Genomic DNA, 20721 nt, shown 5'->3' on the forward strand with positions numbered 1-20721 from the left:
AAGTAACCATGTTCTTATGTATTTCATATTGAAAGCTCAGCAGTGCCATCTGAAGTTGGGAAGAGAAAATCCCCCTCTTTTTGTCTGGGCCTGTAATTTCTTTATTCCTAAGCGGTGATGTGAGTTGCCCCAGAGAAAACCTAAAATAAGAGTGTCAAAATCTCTAAAGTAGGACTCGGGAACATTCAGAGGAAGGTGAGATAGTATGTAATAGATCACAGGTGCAGACATAATTTTAGTAGAATGTATTTTTCCCCAAAGCGAAAGGTGGATTTTAGTCCACCTACCAAAATCTGAATTCATTTTCTGAAGCAGTGGGTTAATGTTCTCTCGAACCATATTCTTATAATCAGGAGTTATTTGAATGCCTAAATACTTTATACCCTTCGAAGCCCAGCGAAAATTCCACCTATGTAAGAGGGTAGATGGGCAATAGCCTGAAATAGGCATGGCCTCAGATTTATCCCAGTTAATGCGATATCCAGATAACAATGTGAACTCTTCAATACAGTTTAATAAAGTGGGTATGGATTTTTCTGGTTGCGTTAGTAGCACTAACATATCATCTGCATACAGTAAAAGTTTGTGATGAATACTGCCCACTGTGATTCCATGCACCTCTGAATTATTCCTCAGTTTCTGCGCTAAAGGTTCCAAGGCAAGCACAAACAGGCCCGGACTTAAGGGGCAACCTTGTCTTGTGGACCTGTGCAGCTGGAATGGATTAGATATGAGACCATTTGTTAAAACACAAGCAAAGGGAGTATTATATAGAGTTTTGATCCATGTAATAACATTTTTCCCAAAGCCAAATCTTTCAAGTGTTTCGAAAAGATAAGTCCATTCGACGCAATCGAAAGCCTTTGCAGCATCTAGTGACAAAGTGATTGTTGGTTGGATGGAGTCGTATACTAAACACTGTAAATTAACCAAACATCTAATGTTATCCGAGCTGTGGCGATTTGTGATAAAGCCTGATTGGTCGATATGAATTATACTTCCAATAACCTTTGACAAATGACTTGCGAATATTTTTGCTAAAATCTTTTGATCACAGTTCAGTAAAGAAATAGGTCAATACCTACTAGGGTCTAAATCATCTTTCCCCTTTTTGTGAATGAAAGATATAACTGCAGTGTGCATAGACTGTGGTAAGGTGCCAGCTTTAAAAGCATCAGAGTAAACCTTGAGCAACATAGGGCTCATAATATCTTCAAATGTTCTATAAAAATCAGCAGGCAGTCCATCTAGCCCGGGAGACTTATTTGGTGGCATGCATCTGATTGCTTGAGAAATCTCCTCAAGTTTTATTGGCGCTTCTAACGAGTTTCTGTCTCTGTCAGTTAATTGTGGGAGATTAAGAGCAGCACCCCGCCTTTCGCCCGTAGCCACCTGGGATAGGCTCCAGCTTGCCTGCGACCCTGTAGAACAGGATAAAGCGGCTAGAGATAATGATGAGATGATGATTAAGAGCAGCAAAAAAGCTATCAAACTTCTATCTAAATTGCCTTGTGATGAGTAAAGAGTTTTATAAAAGGATCTAAAACTTTCATTATCTGCTTAGAAGAGGTAGAGACACAGCCATCTGGTTGTCGCGTGCCAGCTATATGATTCATACTGTCCTGTTGCTTTAAGCGGTAGGCCAGTAGGCGACCAGGCCTTTCACCCATTTCCCAGTATGCCTGTTTGGTTCGAAACAAGGCATATTCTGCTTTTTTATGGTATAGGTTATTTAATTGAAATTTAGTAGCAATTATTTTGTTTAGTGTGGACCTGTCCCCGGACCGAGAATATGAGACTTCAAGCGTTTTAAGTTCACTCTCTAATTTGCTGAGTTCCTCATTAGCTGATCTCTTTCTGAAAGAGGCATAAGAAATAATTCTCCCTCTCCAATAAGCTTTCAAGGTGTCCCACCAGATAGAAATGCTGCTATCCTGCTTCCTGTTTGTTTCCTTAAAAAATGATGTTTCATTCCGTATCATCTCAAGGAATGAGTTATCTTTCAGTAGGGATATGTTTAGGTGCCATCTCCAACTTTTAGGTGTCTGTGAAAATTTTGTTAGACAGAGGAAAACCGGTGCATGGTCTGAAATGATTATATTACTGTAGCGTGTTCAATGTGTGGGTGGAGCACAGAAGACTGCAGGACAGAGATCAGGATGAACAACGGGTTTTTATTGCTAAACTTTTCAGTCTAACATTTAACGTGAACACTCGGAGACTGACTCGCGCACACGCAAACTGTCGTCTCCTCTCACTGACTCCCCTCCGCTCTCACTCTCCCTCCTTAAGTAGGGCGTGGTTTACTGGGGAGAACACACACAAAACATAGGTTAATCACACTCAGGTGAAGCGATTCTGCCACTTACCTTTCCCAACTCCGCCCTCCTGTCACAGACCGGCGCTTGACCACGCCCCCGCTGCCACATACCCCCACCGCCCGACTCAGGCCGGGCGCCCGTCCAGCCCGCAGCCGACTCCCCCCCCCCCTTGACGGGAGAGGAAGTCCGCCACGACCATCTGCGCCCCCGGCCTGTGGACCACCTTGAAGTTGAAAGGTTGGAGCGCTAGATACCAACAGGTGATCCGCGCGTTGGCATCCTTCATGCGGTGGAGCCACTGGAGGGGCGCGTGGTCCGAACAGAGGGTGAAAGAGCGCCCCAGCAGGTAGTAACAGAGGGCGAGGACCGCCCACTTGATCGCCAGGCACCCTTTCTCGATGGTGCTGTAGCGCCCCTCACGCACTGACAGCTTTCGGCTGATGTATAATACTGGGCAATCCTCTCCCCCCACCTGCTGGGACAAAACGGCCCCCAGCCCTCTGTCCGATGCATCCGTCTGTAACAAAAAGGGGAGAGAGAAGTCAGGGGAGTGCAAAAGTGGCCCCCCACACAGTGCAGCCTTTACCTCAGAGAAAGCCCGCTGGCACTGCTCCGTCCACTGGACCGGATCTGGCGCCCCCTTTTTAGTGAGGTCAGTCAGCGGGCTGGTGACGTCCGAATAATTAGGTATAAACCTACGATAATAGCCAGCCAGCCCCAGGAACTGTCTTACCCCCTTTTTGGTCTTGGGCCTCGGGCAGGCCGCAATCGCTGCTGTCTTATTAATTTGGGGACGCACCTGCCCGTTACCCAAGTGGAAGCCCAGATACCGTACTTCCACCCACCCAATCGCACACTTCTTCGGGTTGGCAGTGAGCCCCGCCCGCCTCAGCGACCTAAGGACGGCCCTCAGGTGTTGCAGGTGCCGCTGCCAGTCATTACTATAAATGATGATGTCGTCTAAGTAAGCGGCCGCATAGGTGGCGTGGGGCCAGAGGACCCGGTCCATCAGCCGCTGAAACGTAGCGGGCGCCCCAAACAGCCCAAACGGAAGTGTGACGAACTGGTGTAAGCAGAACGGTGTGGAAAAGGCCATTTTTTCGCGGGATAATGGAGTCAAGGGGATCTGCCAATATCCCTTCGTTAAATCCAGTGTGGAGTAAAAGCGAGCCGTGCCTAGTCGATCGAGCAGCTCATCAATACGAGGCATTGGGTACGCGTCAAATTTAGACACCGCGTTGACTTTTCTATAGTCCACACAGAACCGGACCGAGCCGTCGGCCTTGGGAACCAAGACCACCGGGCTGCTCCAGTCACTGTGGGACTCCTTGACGATGCCCATTTTGAGCATGGCCTGAAGTTCTTCCCGAACCACCTTTTTTTTGTGTTCGGGTAATCTATAAGGACGGCTACGCACTACCACCCCTGGGGGCGTCTCTATGTGGTGTTCTATGAGGTTGGTGCGACCGGGCAGGGGCGAGAACACATCCGAAAACTCGGCCTGCAACTGGGCAACCTCCGTGAGTTGGGTCGGGGAGAGGTGGTCTCCACAGGGGACCGGAGAGGTGCGAAATGCCAATGACCCTTTTTGGACCTCCAGCCCCAGCTCCGCCTTCTCCGGAACTACCGACACCAACGCCACGGGGACCTCCTCGCTCCAGAGCTTCAGCAGATTGAGGTGGTAGATCTGTAGTGCCCCCTCCCTGTCCGTTCGCCTAACCTCATAGTCGACGTCCCCGACTCGCCGTGTGACCTCAAAGGGCCCTTGCCACTTGGCGATTAATTTGGAGCTTGACGTGGGCAACAGGACGAGTACCTTATCTCCCGGAGTGAACTCTCTAAGGTGCGCACCCTTGTTGTACAGACGGGTTTGCCGTTCCTGGGCCTGCCGCAAATTCTCCTGAGTTAGGTGGGTGAGCGTGTGGAGTTTTGCGTGCAGATCCATAACGTATTGAATTTCATTTTTGCTCTGTGAAGGTCCCTCCTCCCAATTTTCCTGCAGTACATCTAAGATGCCGCGTGGCTTATGCCCATACAATAATTCAAACGGGGAGAACCCCGTGGAGGCTTGGGGGACCTCTCGCACTGCAAACAACAAGGGTTTGAGCCACTTATCCCAGTTACGTGCGTCCTCACTTACAAATTTTTTGATAATATTCTTGAGGGTGCGATTGAACCGTTCGACTAAACCGTCCGTCTGGGGGTGATACACGCTGGTGCGGATCGGCTTAATGCCCAGTAGCCCATACAGTTCGGCCAGTGTTCGTGACATAAACGAGGTGCTTTGGTCAGTCAGAATCTCTTTCGGGATTCCGACCAGGGAGATGACGTGGAAGAGGGCCTCTGCAATACTACGTGCGGAGATATTGCGAAGAGGCACTGCTTCCGGGTATCGCGTTGCATAGTCCACCAGAACCAATATAAAGTGGTACCCTCGTGTTGACCGATCTAATGGCCCGACGAGATCCATCCCAATTCTTTCAAACGGGGGCTCGATTAATGGTAGGGGGCGCAAGGGCGCTTTAGGAATGGCCGCTGGATTTACCAACTGGCATTCGCGGCACGCCGTACACCACTTACGGACGTCGCCGCGAATCCCCGGCCAATAGAATCGGGCCATTATCTGGGCGAGTGTTTTATCCTGCCCGAGGTGTCCCGCCATGGGATTAAAGTGAGCCGCCTGGAATACCAATTCCCGGCGGCTCTTTGGAATTAACAACTGGGTGACACACTCCTTCGTCTGAGGGTCCTGCATCACTCGGTATAACCTATCCTTTAAAATGGAAAAATAGGGGAAGGGCGGGGTGGCGTTCGGCTGGAGCGTTTGACCATCGATTACTCTCACTTGGTCAAACGCGTGTCGCAGAGTTTCGTCTCGCGATTGTTCCAGTGGGAAATCTGCGAGGGATTCCCCAATAGAAAGAGGAGGGGCCGGGGGCTACTCACTCTGTCGCAGAGATGACGTAGACGGCTCTGCGACCGCAGCTCCAGCCAAAGCGACACCGGGACCCTCCCCTGATAACCGGCAGGACCCACTCTTTACTAGGCGTGCCATCAACCCCCGAAATCCCGGCCAATCAGTCCCCAAGATCAAAGAGTGGGTAAGGCGAGGATTAACCGCCGCCTTCACTATGGATTTGTCCCCTCTGAAATGTATGTGGACCGACACCAACGGGTAGTAGTGAATATCCCCGTGCACACACAACACCTTCACCCCTTGTGCTCCCCCCAATGCCTCGTCTTGCACCAGGCTTTGGCGGATCGAGGTCTGATTGCAACCCGAATCCACCAACGCCTGATATGTCGCCCCTTGTACACTTACCGGTATGCGATATGCTCCGGCCTGATCGAGGGCAGCCTCTGGCGCATCGGGGATCCGCACCACCGCCCCCACCTCCATCGCGGCACACTGTTGCTGCAGGTGGCCCGGTTCCCCGCAGCGCCAGCAAACCGGCCCGGGCCTCCCCTCTGCAGCTGTGGTTTGAGGGTCACTCACCTGGGGGGGGGGGGGGAGACAGACACAGAAGGGAGAAACGGGAGGGCACCACGGGTGCGGCGGGCCGGTTGGGGTGGAGCCGGCCCCCGCCTCCGTGGTGGGGGAATGGGGCGAGGATGGGACACGGGAGGAGGGGGAAGAGAGAGAGAAGAGGAGAGAGATGATGATGCCATCTGTTGTCCTGCCGCCGGGACAGCCGCCAGATGATCCTCCGCCAGTCCTACGGCCTGATCCAGCGACGCCGGGCGGTGGCACTGGACCCACTCCGCGGTTCCGGCGGGCAGGCGGGTGATGAACTGTTCCAGTGCCACCTGGTCGATGATTCCCTCGGCGTCGCGATCTTCGGCCCTCAGCCACCGCCAGCAGGCGTCCCGGAGCTGCTGGCCAAACGCGAACGGGCTGCCGACTTCCTCCATCCGCAGCGCGTGGAAGCGCTGGCGCTGCTGCTCCGGCGTGCGCCCCACGCGCTGGAGGACAGCCCGGCGAAGGTCGGCGTAGGCCAGCCGGTGGTCGGCGGGGAGCTGTAGTGCGGCTAACTGCGCCTCTCCCGTCAGGAGGGGGAGGAGGCGCGCCGCGCGCTGCTCCATCGGCGACCCCGAGGCTTCGGCGACCTGCTCGAATAACGCGATGAACGCCTCGGGGTCGTCCTGCAGGCCCATCTTAGTCAAGGTGATGGGAGATGGGCCCACGGCCGGGGCGCTGGTGGACCCCGCCGACGCGAGGAAGCGCCGGAACGCCTCTCGGTCTTCCTGCTGAGCCAGCACCAGGGCTTCGAAGCGGCGCTCCTGCTCCTTCCGGAGCATGACGAGTGCCTGGTGCTGGCTCTGCTGAGCCGTGGCGAGGGCGTGGACCAAGTCTGCGAACGGGGAGGATTCCATGGGGCTGCAGGACCGGTGCTCCACCTTCCCGGGTTTTGGCACCACTGTAGCGTGTTCAATGTGTGGGTGGAGCACAGAAGACGGCAGGACAGAGATCAGGATGAACAACGGGTTTTTATTGCTAAACTTTTCAGTCTAACATTTAACGTGAACACTCGGAGACTGACTCGCGCACACGCAGACTGTCGTCTCCTCTCACTGACTCCCCTCCGCTCTCACTCTCCCTCCTTAAGTAGGGCGCGGTTTACTGGGGAGAACACACACAAAACATAGGTTAATCACATTCAGGTGAAGCGATTCTGCCACTTACCTTCCCCAACTCCGCCCTCCTGTCACAGACCGGCGCTTGACCACGCCCCCGCTGCCATAATTACCTATATCTGAACTAAGAGAAAAATCAACTAATGATTGAGAAATTAAAAATTAATCAATCCTTGTGTAAACATTGTGGGAAGAAGAAAAAAACGAATAATCGCTATCATCTGGGTGCATTAATCTCCAAATGTCTTTTAGACCCAAATCAGTGATAAGCAGTCTGATAGCAGCCGCTGATCTACTTTCTATTGTGTCTAGGCAATGATCTGTCAAGATCTTGATCTAGTATTTGGTTAAAATCTCCACCTAATATTATCTGAATATCACCGAGGTCCAATAGAAGTTGTGACAGTTTGTGAAAAAATTCCAGCCTATCAAAATTGGGTGCATAGATACTATGGGTGGTAAAAGAGAGCAACTGGACTTGCTTGAAAATTCTTGAAGACGTTTCACCTCTCATCCGAAAGGCTTCTTCAGTTCTGTCTGACTGGTAGGGAGTATCAGGTATTTATCCTCTCATGGATGAAAAGCTCATCTAAGGTGTCGTTGAGTCATCCTGTTGGCGTGGGTCACTGGGGGCTGAATGTGAATGGCCTTGAGAGTCGTTAGGGTGATCAATGGATTGCCCGTTAAGGTGATCAATGGAATGCTGATTCTCTCTGTCCTCCTGTGAGACACTGAAAACAGCTGGGTTTTGGTGTGCATTCAGTTGTCTGGGAAGTGTGCCAAGGACTGCATTGTAGGTGGCTGATAAATTATGTCTTAGACCCCCACCTCTGTTCAGTGATGGCCATTCCAGGTTGACAAAAATGGCTTCTTTAACTCCTCGCTCATACCAACGATCCTCTCTGGCTAAAATGCGTACGTTGGAATCCTGAAATGAGTGTCCTTTGTTGTTAAGATGAAGGTAGACAGCAGAGTCCTGGCCTGAGGAACTGGCTCTCCTGTGTTGAGCCATACGCCTGTGAAGCGGTTGCTTGGTTTCACCAATATACGAGTCCGTGCATTGTTCACTGCACTGAATTGCATACACCACGTTGTCCTGTTTGTGTCTGGGTATTCTGTCCTTAGGGTGGACCAATTTCTGCTTCAGGGTGTTACTGGGTCTGAAACGTACCGGAAAGTTGTGTTTGTAGAAAATCCTCCTGAGTTTCTCAGATAGACCAGAAATGTAGGGAATGACAATGTTCTTGCGTTTGTTCCTGTTATCCTCCTTGTCCGTTATGTTCCTTTTCCTGCTCTTGAAGAAAGACCAGTTGGGATACCCACAGTTCTGAAGTGCTTTCCTGATGTGATTCTGCTCCTTCTCTTTTCCCTCTACCGTTGTAGGGATGTTCTGAGCCCTGTGTTGCAAGGTCCTAATGACCCCCAATTTGTGTTCCAGTGGGTGGTGAGAATCGAAGAGTAGGTACTGGTCCGTGTGTGTGGGTTTCCGGTAGACCTCGATGCTGAGGCTTCTGTCTTGTCTAATGTGTACATCACAATCCAAGAAGGCTAGATTATTCCCACTTACGTCCTCCCGAGTGAAATTGATGTTGATATCCACTGCATTGATGTGTTTAGAGAAGGTTTCCACTTCAATAGTACTACAGATTGTACCCCGGGGAAGCCGTTCCTCTCATATACGGACTCCCCAAGATTCACAAGGAAGGAGCTCCACTCAGACCTATCATCAGCAGTATAAACTCTGTCACCTATAACATTGCCAAACACCTAGCCACCATCCTGGCTCCTCTTGTTGGGAATACGCTACATCACGTCAAAAACTCCCAAGATTTTGCTACTAAAGTTGCAGACCTCAAACTAGACTTAGATGAAACCATGGTTTCTTATGATGTCACTTCTCTTTTCACCTGCATTCCCACCACAGAAGCAGTTGAAGCTGTTAGAAAACGACTCCTTCAAGATAACACCTTACTGGATAGAACGAACCTCACCACGGACCAGATTTGCACCCTGCTTGACCTCTGCCTGACTACCACTTATTTCCAGTTTAATGAAAGTTTCTACAGACAGAAGCATGGATGTGCCATGGGCTCACCGGTGTCCCCTATTGTGGCCAATCTTTACATGGAGGAAGTGGAACATAAAGCTTTGACCACTTTTTCAGGAGTTGCTCCCAGCCACTGGTTCAGATACGTGGATGACACCTGGGTTAAAATCAAAGCCCATGAAGTGGAAACCTTCTCTAAACACATCAATGCAGTGGATATCAACATCAATTTCACTCGGGAGGACGTAAGTGGGAATAATCTAGCCTTCTTGGATTGTGATGTACACATTAGACAAGACAGAAGCCTCAGCATTGAGGTCTACTGGAAACCCACACACACGGACCAGTACCTACTCTTCGATTCTCACCACCCACTGGAACACAAATTGGGGGTCATTAGGACCTTGCAACACAGGGCTCAGAACATCCCTACAACGGTAGAGGGAAAAGAGAAGGAGCAGAATCACATCAGGAAAGCACTTCAGAACTGTGGGTATCCCAACTGGTCTTTCTTCAAGAGCAGGAAAAGGAACATAACGGACAAGGAGGATAACAGGAACAAACGCAAGAACATTGTCATTCCCTACATTTCTGGTCTATCTGAGAAACTCAGGAGGATTTTCTACAAACACAACATTCCGGTACGTTTCAGACCCAGTAACACCCTGAAGCAGAAATTGGTCCACCCTAAGGACAGAATACCCAGACACAAACAGGACAACGTGGTGTATGCAATTCAGTGCAGTGAACAATGCACGGACTCGTATATTGGTGAAACCAAGCAACCGCTTCACAGGCGTATGGCTCAACACAGGAGAGCCAGTTCCTCAGGCCAGGACTCTGCTGTCTACCTTCATCTTAACAACAAAGGACACTCATTTCAGGATTCCAACGTACGCATTTTAGCCAGAGAGGATCGTTGGTATGAGCGAGGAGTTAAAGAAGCCATTTTTGTCAACCTGGAACGGCCATCACTGAACAGAGGTGGGGGTCTAAGACATAATTTATCAGCCACCTACAATGCAGTCCTTGGCACACTTCCCAGACAACTGAATGCACACCAAAACCCAGCTGTTTTCAGTGTCTCACAGGAGGACAGAGAGAATCAGCATTCCATTGATCACCTTAACGGGCAATCCATTGATCACCCTAACGACTCTCAAGGCCATTCACATTCAGCCCCCAGTGACCCACGCCAACAGGATGACTCAACGACACCTTAGATGAGCTTTTCATCCATGAGAGGATAAATACCTGATACTCCCTACCAGTCAGACAGAACTGAAGAAGCCTTTCGGATGAGAGGTGAAACGTCTTCAAGAATTTTCAAGCAAGTCCAGTTGCTCTCTTTTACCACCCATAGTTACTATGACCTGGATGACTGAGAATATTCACAGACCTGGGTGCATAGATATTACAAAGAGCAATTGGTGTATCCAATAGTTGACCACACACTATCACATATCGACCATCTGAATCTGTTAGCATGTCTGTTTCAATAAAGTTAACTGACTTATTAATCAAAATGGAAACTCCTCTGCTTTTGCCAGATCCTGGACTTGAAAAAACCTTCCCCACCCACGAGCACCTCAGTTTCAAGGATTCTTTCATGTTTAGATGTGTTTCCTGGACAAAGGCTATGTCGACTTTAGATGATTTCAGATAAGCCAGGATTTTCTTTTTCTTAATCACATTATTGAGACCCTTAAGATTCCAACTGGCGAATTTCAAATCAGTTGTGCTAGCCATGAAGTAGTAGAGCATACATAGAGCTTGTGTGAGTTACCATAATAGTACAGTGTGGTGGCAAACAAATATTACAGACATAAAAAAAACAAATTATATACAGACCCAGTCAGATTCAAAAGACTGGGATACAAGTATGTAAACCAAGTTATAAACTCAATAAAACTAGGAAACCTGGAAATGTCACCCAAACTCGACTTTCCATAAACCCAACACTTGCATATGTTTAATCCCTTATCTGCTGTAATAAATGGGGAATATCGAAACTTAATAAAGCTCCTCATTGATTGTGTAACGTGGAAAATTTGAGATAAAAAGAGGAAAGAAAAAAAACCCTTAAATGTGGCCTTCCTGAATCCATCTTATATGGAATGGGAGCGATTACAACACTAAGGCTAACCAAGGAAAATTTGACTTACTGCTGCCTAGGTTACACGTAAATAAGCGGAGTATAATAAGACAGCAGAGGAAGTATTGTCAAAAAAAAAAATTGCCAGGCTCCACTGATATGTAGTAGTAGCATAACCATTATTACAGTATAATTAGGAGCCTATCAGGGTGTAAATATTTACCCCAAGTATTGTTCTCAGCTCAGCTCTCCTTTATAATTTTCCTTTTGATGAACTCCGATGCTTCTTCGGGCGAGGTGAAACGATGATGGGCTCCGTTGTGTTTAATCTCCAGGGTGGTGGGGAAGCGGAGCATGTATTCGACGACTCTGTTTTTCAGATTAGTCTTGACTTGTTTGAAGGACACCCTCCGCTCCATGATCTGCTTAGGGTAGTCCGGAAAAAACATGATCCTAGCTCCTTGCCCACATGACCTTTTTCCCTGGCTGCTCGAAGAATCTCCTCTTTCACCTGGTAACGAAGCATGTTGACCATCACGGGCCACAGTCGGTCTCCCTCTCTCTGCTCTCTCCTTGGTGGGCCAGTGGGAACTCGATGTGCGCGCTGTATCTCCAGTGTCGGGAATCGAAGCTCCAGCATAGCTGGGATTTCTTGTTGTAAAAACTGAATCATGTCATTCCCTTCTTTTAGCTCTGGTATGCCCAGGATTTTGAGATTGCAGCGTCGTCCTCTATTATCCAAATTCTCAACGCGTTCTTGAAGTCGTTTTATTTTCTCCTGGAAAGTTGTGATATGCCGTTTGGATGTGTCCGTGGCGCTTTCCAGTGCGGCGACCTGCTCCTCCGTCTCGTCCATTCGGGAGCTCAGTGTGCTAATCTTGCCCTCAATATCCTCCACAGTAGCCTTAATTTCTTTTGTATCCTGCTCAATGTTCTGTGTGGACATACGGATTGCTCGTATCTCCATAGCGAGGAAGCTCAGCGAGGGCTCCTCCGCGGCTGCACTTGACGTAGCTGGCGTGTCATCTGAGGGCCTGCTAACAAAAGCGTCCATTTTCTTGCTAGCTCTTGCCGACCGCGGCAGTGGTGAATCTTTGAGACACTGAAGGTTCCGGGGTTCTCGGTTAGACATTTGTATCTTGCACCCGAAGGAAGGAAAGTATATCCCCATCACTGAGCCACTATGTACCATAAAAAATAATGGGAATAAATATCAATAGTTTCGCTTTTTGTGTTGGGTTTTATGGAACAACTCTCTACACCGCCATTCCTGTCGAGAGCCCACGTGATCCCCCCATTAATTTCTTTTTTAATGATGTCACTTTGTAATTCAATCTGTTGGGAGTAGTTACTTTGTAAGGTCAAATCTATTCTGGCCAAGTCAGCTTCCAGGGTTTGTAATTTAGCTGTTCTACCCTTACGCAAATTTGAGGTGAAACGGATGGTGTTGCTGCATATAAACTCTTGGACGGCATCCCACAAAATTCTGGGGTCATCAACTGAGCCTAAATTAAAGTCCAAAAAATCCTCTAATTGGTGTAGAAACTGGGATTTATAGGCAGCAAAGCAGCATCATGAATTTTCTGAAAAAGTTGTGGCGAAGTGAAAAGAAAATCTATCCTTGAGAATGATCTATGTCTGGCTGAGAAAAAATAGTAGTCTTTCACTGCAGGGTTAAAGGAACGCCATGCGTCCGTTAAACTGAGAGTCTCCGCCCAGGATTATAGAGCTGCAGTTGCTAGCTCCTGATCCTTAGAGGCACTCATGCTAGATCTGTATGCCACACTGCATTCATGTCGGCCCCCACGATGAAAGAATATTCAGATAATTCTAGCATTTTCTTTGTGAGTGTGTCGTAGAAAACCTTATCAAATTTATTTGGAGCATAAGCAGAGATAATAGCAACCTTCCTCCCATACAGTTCCACCTTGGCCATTACTATCCTTCCTGCAGTGTCCGCTCATATATCCAGCACCTTAATTTTGAGATTACGTTTACATATGATAGCCACTCCTTTATTTTTTGATTCAGCTGAAGAGGAAGCAACTGTCTGGTAAAACCTGTTAGCCATGTGACCAGAGTCTTTGCTTAACAGCTTTGTCTCCTGTAGAAGAGCCAGGTCAATTTTCCGGCGACGCATAAAAGTAAGGACACTGGTCCTCTTATGTGGTGTATTTAACCCATCACAATTCCAAACCAAAATAGACAAATCACCCATTATTGCGTGGTGGTCTGAAAGTAATCCATCATGTACCTGATGATAAAATATAGTGCCAGCAGCTGTGGCAAATTGACTCACCGATATGAACACAAAATGAACATACCTCTCCCCCAGTGAGAAGTTTAAGCTTCCATTCCTGTTTCCCAGAATATAATAGGAGCAAAGATGACAGTTTCCCCCACAATATCCCCTGGTGGTGCCCAATAAACAACAAAACACATAAAACCCAATAAACAGTAAAGCAAAAAATAACTAAACCAAAAAATAATGAAACACTCATATGTTGATCCGTGATCTAGAATGGATATGGGGCCACAAAGGATCAAACCTAACCTCAAACCTGGCAATTAATAAACTGAACCATTTAATCAGGCTGGTAGAATGAGCTGCATCTAGCAGAAGTAACTCTGAGTTTAGGGCTCAGGAAGAAAAATAGGAATCAGCTATCCTCTCTGGATGCCCTGGCACCCACACACATCTTAAATAGGTGAGCAGAGAACAGTGAGGCCAGGAGGAGAGCTACAGTATGAACATCAAATAAAATATGGATCATCATTGAGCAATACAGATAGTCTGTGTCCATTATGTACAGAGAGATAGAACTGAGAAAGTGCGACGGTTTAATGAGCATAACATTGCCACATCATTTCTGGCCATAATGGTTAACTAGTTAACTGTCGGCTAACCAGGTACCTGAGCAAACAAACAAACTCAACGTCACAGTCAAAATCTCAAGATTATAGTGGTGGTATGCTCAGTTCTGTCCTTTGAGAAAGGTAAGGGAGCCTACAAAGCGCAGCAAATAAAAATAATTGTGGACCAAAAGGATTGTAAAATAACTGCTAATGCAGGCCAGGCTAAAGTAAGTCACATCTCTCTAATCATAATCATGAAACAAAGGGAAAAAAACTGTCAAACACATTATATTGACAAACCAGTGCTGTGACAGAGACTCCGGGTGATGTTCAGCAGTGTAATCTGGGCACCATGTAGAATAATTCACTTTCAAAGAGCCATGGTTAGCCGACAGCTTTGCCCAATCGTACGGGCACCGAGTCATCATTCCTGGCCGCAGGTGGAGCTTGCGATGCCGGGAGGGATCTGATGAAATCCTCGGCCTTATCCGGACACTGGAAAACCTCCGTTTTGCTAGCAGCTTTAACTTTAAGCGTGGCGGGTAGAGCAGGAAGAACTCCACTCCTTTTGCTCGGGCCATATTCATAGCTTGGGAGAAAGCTTGCCGCCGCTTGATGGTGTAGCCGCTGTAGTCGGGTGAAAACTGAACCGTCCGTCCATTCACTATGAGCGGGGATTTCTTTGCGGTGCGAAGAATAAGCTGGCACGTTGTGTACCGGAGCGTATTAAAGACTAGGGTGCGAGGACCGGATTTGTTTCTGTTGTTGTCACTGTACACACGGTGGGCTTGCATGATCTCACCATCCAGATTACCCAGTTTGGGGAACCACTTCAGTAGCGAATTCATGAGGAACTGCACCGCTTTGGACCCTTCAAACCCTTCTGGTAGCCCGATGGCACGAACGTTGCATTGCCTGCTCCGATCCTCCATGTCAGCTAGCTTAAGTTGCATCATCTCCATCGTGGCCTCCTGGCTAGCTAGCTTTTCAGAGTTACTCCCAACATCCGGCCATATTTTACCCAGCTCCACATTTACGGTGCCAGTACTCTCGGTTAGAGATAATAAGTCTGTCTGAATGGCTGTTAATTTTCCCTCTGTGTCTTCTCCCATCTGTTGGAGTTTGTCGAAATGTGCCTCCAGGAAGCCACATTGTTTCTCAAGCACAGCCTCTGCTTTGGCCTCCATGTCAGACATCCCTCTTGTCTTTACAGCAAGGCCTGGCTCAAATTTCTTGCTTGAATCAGACATGGCGTATTTACAATCAGTAGTGCAGACATATAAGAAAAATAATAGTTGTCACAACGGTAAGTAAAAATGTATAAGTAAAAACATATAAGTAAAAATGGCAACGCTGGGTTGAGCGGATTCGACCTAAGCTGGCATCTTGTCCAGCTGATCACATGACTCCCCTGTTTTTTAATCTTAATTATTGTTTGTGTCACAAAACCCCCCAACAATTTGCACATTTAACGGGGTAGGCATGTTGTATAAATCAAATGGTGATAACCCCCCTCCCAAAATCCATTTTAATTCCAGGTTTTAATGCGACAAAACGGGACAAACACGGAGGGGGATGAATACTTTTGCAAGACACTGTACATTACGCAGCAACACAGTTTCATGTTTAATGAAAATGGTTTTACTCTTTGTGGAATTAAATGATGGCCTGAAAATATTTTGACTGACCGTGATTGGAGACCACTTAAAGTCTTGGTGAATTTGAACTGTAAAAAATCAACAGCAGAACATATGGCCATGTTTAATAGTGAAAGTAAGAGCATTTCCTCATGGTTGTGTGGCCAGAACAAAACCCCTGTTAATGAAGGAAATTGGAAGAAAAGGCTTCAGTTTGCAAGGGAGTATAAAGATGGAGCAATTGAAAAAGGTCATGTGGGTTTGATGAGTCCAGATGGGTGCATCAGGCTAAGAAGGGAAGTAAAAGAGGCGATGCACCCAACATGCATAGTGGCCAATGTACAGTGTTATGATCTGGGGTTGCTTCATTTGATCATGTCTAAGCTCAGCAACATTATGTGCCAATAAATTGAAATTAGCTGACTACCTGAATGTACTGATAACGTGTGCCATAATCAAAGCCAAAGGTGGTCCAATGAAATAAGACGTTCATTGGCTTTTTTTTTGGCCAGGCAGTGTGTTTGTAAGTGGAGGAATCCTCACAGTCAATGTTTGTCCAGATCAGGCACTGGCATCCCATCTGGTATGAGGATTAACATGTATAGTCTGACCATAGCTCTCATGAAGTCAGGAACCCTGTGATCCTCCCCCAAGAAGAAGCCTTTATTTTTTATTTTGTCATGTGTACATGGAAGCACAGCAAAATTCCTCCTCTGCCTCCTCTTTAACCCATCTGAAGCAGTGAACACACACACACAAGTGAGTAATGAGCATGCACATACCCAGAGCAGTGGACGGCTATGCTACAGTGCCCAGGGAGCAGTTGCTCAAGGGAAATTCAGCCATGATTTGGAGGGGAAGTGCTGTTTATTCACTCCCCCCATATTTTTCCTGCCAGTTTAGGGAATCAAACTGGCAACCCTTTGGGCCCAAGGCTGCTTCTCTAACCTTTAGGCCATGGCTGCCCCCAGAAAAAGAAAAGGCACTACCCCACCTATAGTCTGCATTATTCTAGGTACTAATAAATAACCTGCCCCTTTTGATTAAGGCAGAAAAAAGATGTGTACAACATTTTTTTAAAATACGAATGGAACATTAAGTATAGCAACAACAAAGATTGTAAGGGGGCGCTGTTGTTTATTTGCTCTCCGAGGGGGGGCTGACTCTCCCACACTTTTGAAAACCCCTGCAGTAGGGAATAGACCCCTTTCACTGACGTCACCCGAAACCGGACGTAAACAGACCCTGCGCCATTTTGGAAGACCAACAAACTCGTGATAACGGCAGCGGTATGTGAACCCACGAGAATAAAGTGGAGTGGCAAACGACTTAAACAAACAAATCTGAGCTGTTTTATTTATGATTTATTGGCCCAACAGTAGACTTGAAAGAAACCTGTGTGAGACTTGGCAAAAAACTGTGGATATAATGGATAAGTCTGTGCATGATCTGCGGACACTTTGAGGTAAGCAAACGCAAGAAATTCAGATTTAAAACATGCTAAATTGGCCTCAAGTTGATAACTGTATGAGGAGCAAGCCTCCCAGACTTCTACAATTTAATAATAATAACTATGTGTAGGTTATTCTTAATAACAGCTGTAATATCACGAACCAAGCCACTAACATAATTGTAAGCCTGTAGCCCTTTGTAGGCTTTCAAGTCATCAGCAGTGTAGGCACTGGGTGTAAACAACAAATAGTTTACAATGTCTGGGTAGCAAACAGATGGCAGAATTGGTGTCCGGTCCTCCTTATGTATCTGACACGGAGACATAATATAAATCGTGCTGCCTACCAGATTACAGTCGTCTGTTTTATTGTATCAGTACTAGTATCACTTACTATACTCATCAATCATAGATTAGTCCAGTACAACATGACCAGCTTGCTTTTTTTCCATTTGACTGTCGCAAGTTTTTTCAAGCTGGTACAGTCAAAAATTGAAAAAAGCTTTGGCCTACTAAACTAGTCATCGATTCTACTAGTGTATTAATTGGAGTCGACATGAAAACGTTAGGTAAAAACTTTAAACCAGTACAATCTCTTCTTCAAAGTTTCACCAAATGGTTTTATTTATGCAATTTAAAGCTCATAATACTGTATAACTTTGGTCGAGCAAAAACACGGAGCAAAAACATGGCTGAATCCTGAATGACTCCTATTTGTTTAAATAGGGGACTACATAGGCGGCAGAATGTAGTTTCTTTTTCCCTGCCATGGAAGCGCACTTGTATACCGAGGAGGAAAGCAATTTGCATTACAGCCGTGAGGCGGCTCGGCTCGGTTTTCCCTTTCGGGCGCTCTCGTTTTCTGTTAGAATTTGGTAAAGAAAAAAAAATAAATATTATTTACCAGCTTACCGGGTCCATTAACATAAATCTGACAGCTGACAAAGTCGGGATATAAACGAACTTTTGCATTAAACTGTGTGCTTGGATTCACATAATTTTTTCTGAGTCTTATCATATGGGTCAAACCCATCAATCACAGCCAGTTTCTCCACATACCGTGCCCTTTCTGCAACTGGTAATGTACTCACATAACCCGAATTATCATCCATCGTGTCACTTTACTCTCGCTCGTACTTTGTTTTATATTGTGAGTGCGTACTTGGTCTTCCAATATGGCGCCTAACAAAATCTCGCGGCGCGGTGACGTCATGTGAAAGGGGTCTATATATGGCATGTTGCAACTTGAGACAGTCCAGATCAGTCACTTATCTGTCACTTGCTACAAATGGAACTGGCTGGAACTCAGCTATGGAACCAACTGCCAGAGGACATCAAAAATGCTCCTGCTGTTGGCAGCTTCAAATCTAGGTTAAAGACCAAGCTGTTTTCAGATGCTTTCTGCTAAATTATTAATATTGTCATCTCTACATGTTTTAAACTCTTTACTTTTACAGTCTCTGCATGTTTTAAATTTTACTTAACTTTTATTCTATTTTATTCTGCTGTTTTTTTTAAATTGAACTTTTATTTCATTTTATTATTTTATTTCTACTATTGTTTAATTCTTATTATTTTTCTTCCCCATTTATTTTATGTAATTTTTATTTTTTATTGCTTACTGTTTTGCTTTTACTTCTGTAAAGCACATTGAACTGCCACTGTGTATGAAATGTGCTATATAAATAAACTTGCCTTGCCTTGCCTTGCTGGTACACCAGCTGAACAATTACAGCGTGTCCCTTTATTAAAGACTTGCTTTTAACTAAATGACTGGTCCTAGGCATCTTAATTTATGTATTTATGTTGGCTTACTTCTTTAAGTCTATTAATATGAATTGACAGTTTTGCAAAATTTCACAGTGATTTTATTAAATTGGTGTATTCTTGAGTGTTAGTCTATGTCTAGTTCTTATCTAGTGTTTATACTGTTTGTGTTATTTCAATTATTCTATTTTTATTTATGAGTGTTTAGTCTGTCTAGTTCTTATCTAGAGTGTTTATACTGTTTGTATTATTTCAATTATTCTCTTTTTTTATTTATTGCATTGCCTGTTTGCACTGTGGGTCAGAGAGGACTGTAATTTCATCTGTGCTGTATGTGAAGCATGTATAGCATATTTGACAATAAAGTTGACTTGACTTAATAAGCAAATTAAACTTGACAGTATAATCTGTACATAAATCAGTGTGTAAGAATGCAAACATTTTGGCCACTCAGATCCATTGGTGATGGTTAGTGCTGCTCTGTACTGCTTTTCCAGCATCTTATTGAATCTACCAATATTCCAGGATAGAGGCTCCTGTATCTTAACTCTCAGACTTTCAGGAGTTAACTTCAGAGAAGTGGTAACTGTTTGATGAACTGTCAGATTTGTGTCAAATGAAGTGTCACTTAAGTGGATATGTTCATCACAGAAATCACCAACAGCCCTCTGTAGTCCATGCTGGTGACCCTGATCCATGTGAATTTGTAGACAAGCAGATCCATTCCCAGATCCACTTATTCTCGGTTGCTGGTTATTTGAATTACAGATTAGTAAATCTTCATTCATTGAGAATCCCAAATGATTTTACTTAACCTCAAACATTCCTTGACACTGGGGTAGTGGTGTTGCATTTTATAATCTAGTTACAGTTCATGTTCACTTCGATATTTTTTTCTTTCACTTGTTCAGAAGACAACAACTCTGTGTTGCAATTCTTTTCCTGCACAACATGACCTCTTTCCTCTGCATCCCAATATTACCTAGACACAAACATCCAGAGATGCCACGATGAAGAGTATTTGAAACCATGCAAATCGGGAGATAATAAACATGATGTTCACCTACCCTCCAACGGCTCCAGTAAAAAGCCAATGTTATCTGATACTCTCAGTTCTGATAATTCTAACAATGAAGACCAAAAGGAAATTCACCATTGCTCAGAACGTGGAACAAATTTTGGTCATCAGAGTGCTCTCCAAAAACATGAACAAGTTCACATAAGAGAGAAGCCATATCATTGCTCACAGTGTGGAAAGAGTTTCACTCAAAAAGAGTCATCTGCAAGAACACCAGCGCATTCACACAGGGGAAAAACCATATCACTGCTCACAGTGTGGAATGAGTTTTACTTATCAGAGTGCTCTCCTACGACACCAGCGCATTCACACAGGAGCGAAGCCGTATCACTGCTCACAGTGTGGAAAGAGTTTTATTCATCAGCGTAATCTACAACTACACCGGCGCATTCACACAGGAGAGAAGCCATATCACTGCTCACAGTGTGGAAAGCTTTTCACTCAAAAGAGTCATCTCCAAGAATACCAGTGCATTCACACAGGGGAGAAGCCTCATCACTGTTCACAGTGTGGAACGGGTTTTACTCATCAGAGTGCTTTCCTACGACACCAGCGATTCACATTGGAGCAAAGCCATATCAGTGCTCACGGTATGGAAAAAGTTTTATTCAAAAGAGTGATCTTCAACAAAACCAACGCATTCACACAGGAGAGAAGCCATATCACTGCTCACAGTGTGGAAAGAGTTTTACTCGTCAGTGTTCTTTCCACCAGCACCAGCACATTCACACAGGAGAGAAGCTTTATCACTGCTCACAGTGTGGAAAGAGTTTTACTCAAAAGTGCCATCTCCAAGAACACCAGCGCATTCACACAGGAGAGAAGCCTCATCACT

The sequence above is a fragment of the Neoarius graeffei genome, chromosome 8 (assembly GCF_027579695.1).
Source record: "Neoarius graeffei isolate fNeoGra1 chromosome 8, fNeoGra1.pri, whole genome shotgun sequence".
NCBI lineage: Eukaryota > Metazoa > Chordata > Actinopteri > Siluriformes > Ariidae > Neoarius > Neoarius graeffei.